At 55.3% G+C, this 8,495-nt stretch overlaps 1 non-coding gene across 1 annotated transcript; it reads left to right on the top strand.

Annotated features, from left to right (window-relative positions):
* The first annotated feature begins 315 nt into the window (after positions 1–315).
* Trnar-ucu (transfer RNA arginine (anticodon UCU)) lies at positions 316–388 on the top strand. Its single transcript has one exon. It is a non-coding gene; the product is annotated as a tRNA-Arg (tRNA).
* The last annotated feature ends 8,107 nt before the right edge of the window (positions 389–8,495 follow it).

The raw sequence follows: 8,495 nt of genomic DNA, 5'->3' as shown, positions 1-8,495 counted from the left end.
GAGAGAGAGAGAGAGAGGGAGGGAGAGAAGAGGCGAAACAAGGCACAAAGCGGAGGACGTGAATTTGGGAAAACCTTGCGCACGGCGAGCGGTCATTTTTGGCGGACGAGAAGAAGGGAGACGGAAAACGGAGACGGGGAGGATAGGTAGCAGCGGCGGACGATAATAAAGGCAGATGATGACAAAAGGAGGGGACAGGGAGTGAAGGAGAGGGAGAGAGAGAGAGGGATGGGTGGGGGCAGCAAGAGCGAGCGAGCGAGAGATAATGACCCTGATTATCACGTTCAGTGCGTCGCCGGCCCGCCACCACAACAAGTCCCAGTGGCGCAGAGGATAGCGCGTTGGACTTCTAATCCAAAGGTCGTGGGTTCGATCCCCACCTGGGATGTTTTTCACGACGTCGTTTGCTTTTTCAGACAGTTCGCTATGAACAAGCAGTCGTGATAACCCTTTTTGAAGTTGAAGAAAAATAGGACTGTGTTATTTTACAGCGTTGTATATCGTGGACGCCGTGGTTCGTGTGGGTGCTCCATTCGGATTGCTTCCTGCTACTACACTGATAAATCAAGTGTCCGACTGCAGTTATAGTTAAAAGTGCAACTGCCGGTTAAACACTTAACACTTGCAAGTGTTCGACACGCTTGTTATTCCCTTGTATAGTTGTGTCCAACTCCACTGTTGACCACTTACCTCACAGAGTGGTCCTAATACAGTGTTTCAGAGAGGAGAGTTGAAGATCCAAAAGTGCACAGCACTGCAGTCTGCAGCAAAAGCGTACATCTGGCAGTTGCACACTTGCCAGTGAACCACCGCGTGCATAACTTTGGTTTATCAGTGTCGTCGGCCGGGCAGAAGGGCCCAAGTGCACACAATCTGCACTCGTGGCGCGAGGATCGCGTGTGGAGGTGACGTCACGCTGCACGCGCGTCGCTGCAGCGCGCTAACCTTGCAGTGCATCGCACGTGCAGGCGCCGGGCAGGGCGTATCACTGCCGCGAATCCTTGACGAGTTCAGGCGGCTCCTAGAACACCTGTTGGTCGCTCCGAATGAAAACATAAATCAAAGAAAACAAGACCGAAAAAGAAAACGGAAAAGTAAAGAGATGTGATACGTCAATTTTTGGATGGGGTTATTGTGTAAAACTGTACATGTACAGTACGAATAATTTCACATGAAGAACCATTTTACTACATAAGACATATAATGCACATATTCGACATGATCCCGCTACCACGACACAAGCAGTTTGCGCTACGAACAATTGCAGTAAGGTAAGGCCGCTTGCGGCAGCTGTTGGCGGCAGGGCAGGTCCTCGGGCCATCGGCAGGCCTCTCTATGCCGACTGGCCTTGGCAGCCCCTTGCTGCTGACGCTGGCAGGGCCCCGGCGCGGCGGCCGGACGCCAGCCGCCGCCCTATGGGCTGCTGCTGCCGCTGCTGCTGGGCCCCGCGGCCGCCGCCTCGCCCACTCCACACCACTTCAGGTGCATCGCGATATTAGTCACACGCAAGCGTGACTTGCACACGCGCCGATAGCGAGCGAAAGATGCTGCGCGGGCGGGGGACGCACTTCAACCTGCGACGGAACACCCGGCCCCCCGCCCCGCCCCGCCCCGGCCTGGCCTCGCTCGTGGCTCGCGCCCTCGCGCCTCAAGGACCGTAGGCCGCGCTTTATGACCTGACGTGTTATCAGTCAGCCCGCGGCCGCCGCGGCCCGGCCTGGCGACAGCCGCCCGCCCCGCGGCCGCCCAGGCCCGACACACCACTCGCGCCCGAACACTTGACCGGGCGCCGGGACCCAGGGTCGCGACCGGGCACCGGGCTACGCCACCGAGACCTCACAGGTGACATTCGTAGTCGATTTTAAAATTAAGTCCCATCCCGCCTCCCAGCTAGTAGTTTATCAGAAGAAAAATCTCAACAAAGCTGAAAAACAACAACAAAAAACGTTTATATCTTTTAAACTTATTGAAAATGTATATGAAGACCGAGGGAAGCCGGTTTGAAGGAGAACCGCTGGAACACGGAGAAGAGCAGGTTTTCAGATGCTGAATTGATGGAGCGCTCGGCAACCGGGAGGGGACCGACCGAGCCGGCCCGATGGCGCGCCGGTGTCCCTTGCCCCTTCATCTCCGACTTCATGTCCCTGTGGATGGCAGTAGACGCGCCTGCTTGTGCCCCGCAGACAATCTCTGAGGAAAGAAGCTACCAAATCATACCACGAAAACGGAAAACGTAGGGGGGAAACGCATCCTGCATATCAAAAGGCGTGAACCTGAAGCCTACATTCGCAGAACGAGATGGGGAATATTGTCCTGTCCCATTTTTCGTCCTCCATCCTGCTGCGGAACGATTGGTCGAGACATTGCGAGGAGAGAGAGAGACATTGCGGCCATCTCCCCCACCGCCCTTTTGGCCCCCTTTCCCCCGCCTACCCGGAGTCGCAGCCGCGGAGCCGGGCTCTCATCCGGAAGGCTACCGGGAGTGGGAGGCGGGAGGGAACATGTCGTAACGATTCGCGCAACGTTTGTTGTTATGTACGGAGGACAGTGAAGGTACCTTGCGGAGGAGGAAAGTTGGCGAATGGCAAGGGCAGGGCCAGCTCGTCAGGGCCCCAGGACAGAGAGGGGAGGGATGAGGGAGGGGGAGGCAGGGGCAGGAGGCGTCTGGGTCAAGGCGAGTTCCTTCGATCGGTTGCGATCCCACCTCATCCAAGCTTTGCTTTAGATATGGGATGAATGGATACAAGAAGGGGGGGGGGGGCAAAGGGGCCCTTAAAATGTCCCGTGTAACCAAGCGATAGCTTATAGAGATGCCACACAACTTGGCGGAAAGACATTATTACATGTGTCTGTTAAAAATAATCCACTGTTAAAAATATTTTGTGATTTCCCAAAACTTTCACGATACGAAGCAACTGTTAAATCACAGCACTTCTTTGTGGTCAAAAATAGAACATTTTGTTCTCTTACTTGGAGATAGTTGCGAACCAATCCTAACAATTTCTTAAGTTATCAATTTTTGACAACGAAGAAGAGTTGTGATTTCGCAAAGAGTTCTGGCAACTTTTTTCACAACGAATTCTTCGTGACGTTCTGACCTTTTTTTAACAGTGTCCAAAACTTTCGTTACCCAACACGTTACAATTTTAAAACTCATCTGAGCAGGAAAATCTTCGGGATGAATAAAACAGTGACATTACAGAAGAATAATATTTAACGCGAAAAAAAGAGAAAGAGAAAGGCAATAAGGGTATGAGGGGAAGTGGGGCGGATGGTGAGAAGACTCCGGCCATGGCCATGCCATAGGCAGGTTGTTGAGTTGTTTTGACCTTGTAATCCTCAGATCCTGATCATCCTGGTGTCGGCGAGGCGAGAGGTACACAGTTTTAATCATCCTTCTCGAAGTAAGTCGATCCGGAGCCTGCAGATGCTGCTCCGGGGCGACTGGGGTGAGCAGGGTCCCTCGGGGGGCAGCCCGTGATATCCCCGCGAGCCCGGAGGCCCGGAGCCCGCCCGCGGCCCTTCACGGGCTGAAACCCAAAGCCCCGGCCCCGCAACCGGAGTCGGACTGGAGCGAGACCAGAGACACACTCTCCGGGTTAGGTCCCCGGGGTAGCCGCGAGCGCGGCCCCCGGCGAGACCCCCGGAGCCGACGATGGGGAGCGCGCGTGGCGCGCGGCGGAAAGCGGGGAAAAGGGGGGGGGGGACCACGTGCTCGACCTTTAGGGTCAGGTCGGGTCATTAATGCACACTTCGTTTTTAAATATTTCCCTCTAATTTGAAGGCAACATCCGCACACTCAATGAAACGTCATAGTTTCTCCCATGTTTTTAAGGATCCTTTGCGATTTGGACGGATTTTTACGGAATTTTACCAATCATTACCGACCCAAAATAAGCTGGGATCGCCCCTTGTCCATTTATACCTTTTGAAGGGGTACAGTAAATGTGCACAAAACAAAGGATTGTACATCTTTTACACGACGGTGTGGGTGTGCTTTATTAGCCACGCGGAGGGTAAATAATGCACAGTGCACGGTAAAAGTGACGTACTGGTTTTCATGACGATTGAAAAGCCATGATGTTACCCATGCATTTATTCCATAAGACGTCATGGTTTTTCCAAAACGTCATGAAAACCAGGACGTCGTTTTTACCGTGTGTTTTCCCCATTGTCGCTGAAGTATACTAGACCGTTTTTTGATAATAATTCCACTTCTAAATCGTGCTGTGAATTTTTCTTCACCTTTCTAAACGCGACAACTTCACAGGCATCATAGTGTAGCTGTAAACGAGAAAGATTCGTTTCGAGGCATTTACTACTCGACCTGACCCTCCTATACAAGAAGTGCCCGCCAGCGGTCGCGATCGAGGGGTCACCAAATCTTCTCAACTGTGTCCGGAGTATTATTAGTAGTACAGTATGCGGTATTATGGAACGTTTTATGGGATTTTATGTCAAATTATTTGATATTATGAAGTATTATAGACTATTACGAGGTATTATAAGGTGTAATGGGGGTATTTTGTGACATATCATGGAGTATTATGAAGTATTACAAAGGTATTATGGGACGGAGTATTATGGGACGGAGTAATATGGGAGGGAGTATTATGGGACGGAGTATTATGCAAGTTGGTCGCGAGCGATGTTCAGAGACACTTATTTGAACACGCGTCCCCTTGACGTCACCCTGTCTCGAGGTTCCATGGGGAATTGGGAGGCGGGGGAGGGGGAGGGGGTTGACGAGTCGATGCGAGCAACAGCCCCTCAATGACGTAGGCGCGGCGCGGCGCGGGGCGGACGAGCACGTGGGGTGCAAGGCGGGCAGCCGGTCACTCTCCACAATGCTCCGTGCGTAACGATCAACGTAACCCAGCTCCTCAAGCAGCCCTCGCCTGTCGGCTCATAATCAAACGATACAATGTGCTTCAGTCGGTGTGAACTTTGTACAGCCTCGGTATGGTTATATATCGCTCCTGAGGTTCTGTACTGCGGACCGCGGGCGGGTTTGACTATCACCGACGGCGCCCTATTATAGCTCCAAGCAAACCCGCTCCCACAACTGCGTACTGAGTACTTACATACTGTATACTGAGTCGGGGTTCTGTGCTTTGTATCTTAACAAAGTAAGAAAACACAACGTCTCGCAAAGTGAGAAATTGCATGATGAAGATTGGTGTTTTTGAGTGATGTTACCGAGTGTAATCGGTGCGTTGTCGAACACTCTCAGTACAAACCAGGAAAACAAAAAAACAAAATGATGCGCGCAACCTGTCGGGAGCGACCAAGAAATGAACGCCCGCTCCAAGGGCGCGTGGAGGACCTCTCCTGAATGCCCCTCTCAGCCCAAATTACACGCCACCTCTTTTTCGAGGTTATCGTGCCGTGCTCAACCAACATGACCTGCGAGAAGGTTGGTCAACCTGGGTTCATTCACCGACACACTGCGGCATTGGACAGGACGGACTCATGCGAAACTCTTTTTTTATTCAACAACACGTTCGTCGTCGCCCCCCTCCCTCTCTCTTTCTACTGATTAGCCGTTTTTTCCCCCTGTGGCTCGCGCGCCAGGAGAGATCCATACGAGGGTAATTTTATCATGGTCCTTACAGCGCGTTCGCACTGACCTTGGCCAAGGCCCGGGCGCGGCCACACACGGCCCGGCCCAGCTGTGAGGGTCACCCAGCCAGCCGCTTGGCTCACCGTGCCGGGCTGGCTAACGAAGGAACCACCTGGGGCGCCCGGCGACACCACCAGTACACGACGTGGTGCTTCGTAGCGCGGGCGAGCGCGGCTGTCAAGGGATCTGACGTATCTCCGACGCACTATATGCTTCTCAGGCCACTCTGGACGTATAGTGCTTTTTATCTTCAAGTTTTCCGAAAGGTAGAGTAATGTGGGGCTGCCGGAGCGGCCCGCCGTCCGCCGTACCTTCCCCGTCCCCTCCAACCTGTTCCCCGCCGTCCCGGTGCACTAAATCCCCCACACGTGTCCGGGGCCGCGAGGAGGACGTCGTGCGGGGCGGGGCGCGACGACCAGAGGCTTCTGGCTCGCCTCCTCACTGATGCCGATTGGAAATGACACAAAGTAGTCTTGATGGCAGTGATCCCGCGCGAGCCGGACAGACAAGGGGAGGAAAGAGAGGGAGAGAGAGGGAGAGACGGAGAGGGAGAGGGAGAGGGAGAGAGGGGGGGAGAGAGAGACGAGCGATCAGGGGAGGGTAGGGAGGGGGTGCGGCGTGGAGAGGCAAAGACAGAGCGACAGACTGGAGAAAGTCTCTCCAGCTCCAGCCCAGCGCGCTGTCCAGCCTGTCCCCGACCCGGAGCCCCGGGAGTGCTGTACGCCACTCTGTACGCCATGCTCCAGACCGGTCTGCCACCTCAGCACCCGAGCCTGCCAGCCCTGTGGCCCAAAACCAGAGAATATGGAACATTCCGAACCAGGCTCTGTACATTTTATGAGAACAAAATTCAACTAGACACAAATTTGGAATCAGTAGCTTCGTCGAAAATAGTGCGCATGTTTCTGCTGGTGCATGTAGTGAAATGTCTGAAACCACACTACTTGTGAGAGTCGTTTTAAAACACCGCCCGCTCTCAGGGGCGTATTAAGGGGGGCGGGGGCGGTGTATCGAAAGTTGCCTACATACAGGGGGTCGTGTAGGTCAAAATGCCTACCTTTAGGCGCCTTTAGCCCGCTCTGGACGGCCTGTTATGTTGGCTTTAGTCTTGTGTGACCCGTGCCCTCGCGGCGAGGCTGCCTCACTGTGACTGGTGGCCTCAGGGGTTTGAGGACTGTGATTGGCCGCGGAGGCTGCCTCTAGGTAAGAGTGACAGGTGAGGAGACGCCACACACTCGGAACTAGGCGTCGCCACCCAACACTGTACTACGGCCTGGAGTACTGTAGACCACTGCGACCGACACAACGTTGGGCGAATCGAGTTTCCACAGCCTTGCTGAAGTTCGACACTCCGCAGGGACACCTCTATATATGGTTATCGGCCCGCTGATATCGAGGGGTTTTAACGGCGGGGAGGGCCGGGCCGGGCCACACCGTACCGAGCCGTCCGTACCCGCCGAGCCGAGGCCGCGGCCCGCGCTGTTTGGTAACGCCGCGGAGGAGTGGCGGGGCGTGGCGGGGCCGCCCTAGCCTCGCTGCAAGGTCACCCGGCCCCGGCCCCGGCCGGCGGCTAGGCGTCGCGGCAGATGCCATGGGCAGGGCCCCCGCGAATATTGTGGCAATGCCAATAACCCAGGCGGAGTGGCGGGGCGTGGCGGGAGCGCGTCCCGGCCGCCCCTCCGCCTGCCGCCGGGCCTTCGCGACAGCGGCGCGCATCAAATTGAGAAGACGGCGAGAATGGGAGAGGGGCCGGTGTGGGTAAAAGAACAGCAGTTTGTTGCTGTGTGTTTCCATTGTTTCACCGCATCGGGTGACGTAATGAGTGTTTCCACTGCTGAGGACGCCTGTGGGACATCATAAAGGTGAACGCCACACACGCACGACACGCTCTCCCTCTCCCAGTCATCGGTGCGCTTATTTTTATACTTTTTCGTTGTTGTGGCGCCACAGAGTACTCAAACAGAAGGGCAGAGCGGCCTTCCCCCTCCTCCTACTGGCCACCTAGTGGCACCCTCCCCGCAGCTATACTCGATTTAATGTTTCACCTGTCAGGCTCGACACGCCTTGCCTTTGCTACGCCTTTTTATAGATCGATGGCGATTGTCTTCTGCCTCTGCGGGTCAGCCGGCCGTCGCGGGTGGGGGGAGGGGGGGAGGAGGGTGAACTACCTCTAGGGTGAACCGCCACCAGCAAGGGGTGGACAATCAAGACTAGAAGGTGTGACACCTGGGAAACACCAGGTGAACCGCGAGCGCGTCTCTAGGGAACAGATACGACGGTAACCACAACACGTTGTAGGGCAGCGTGACAGTAATGTACTCAACCACCAGAAATGAGCATAAAACTCTAACTTTTACCCGCCCGTCCACAATGAATCGGGTCAGGTGTCTGATTTCCCAGTATTTTATTTACGTCTCAACCAGGAGACAATTACAAATCGTTCGCAATGCGAATGGGGGCACGTTGGTCCGACCAAGGACTATTAAGTAGATGGACTACGCATTCTGGACCCCGCCGTGTAGCATTTACAACCGAGCATGTCACAGCCCCGGTGACAGGCCGGGACCCACTTCGGCTGCCTTCGGCTGCCACCAGCGGCAGCCGGGGGCGTCTTCGGACGGCTTCGGGTTCTCCGCCAGCGCGATCCGGGCCGGCGGTCCGTGACTCGCCCGGAGCCGGGTCCCGAAGCCATCCGAAGACGCCCCCGGCTGCCGCTGGTGGCAGCCGAAGGCAGCCGAAGTGGGTCCCGGCCTGTCACCGGCCGGTTGACATGGCCGGTTGTAAATGCGCGCAGAAACTACCGAATGCGTAGTCCATCTACTTAATGGTCCTTGGGTCCGACACGTGCCGTTGCCGCTGCCGGCTCCTTTGT

Source organism: Frankliniella occidentalis, unplaced genomic scaffold (genome assembly GCF_000697945.3).
Source record: "Frankliniella occidentalis isolate FOCC.00 unplaced genomic scaffold, Focc_3.1 Scaffold105, whole genome shotgun sequence".
Taxonomy (NCBI): domain Eukaryota; kingdom Metazoa; phylum Arthropoda; class Insecta; order Thysanoptera; family Thripidae; genus Frankliniella; species Frankliniella occidentalis.
Note: the sequence above shows the minus strand (reverse complement) of the source record. Positions and strands in the feature narration are given on the sequence as shown.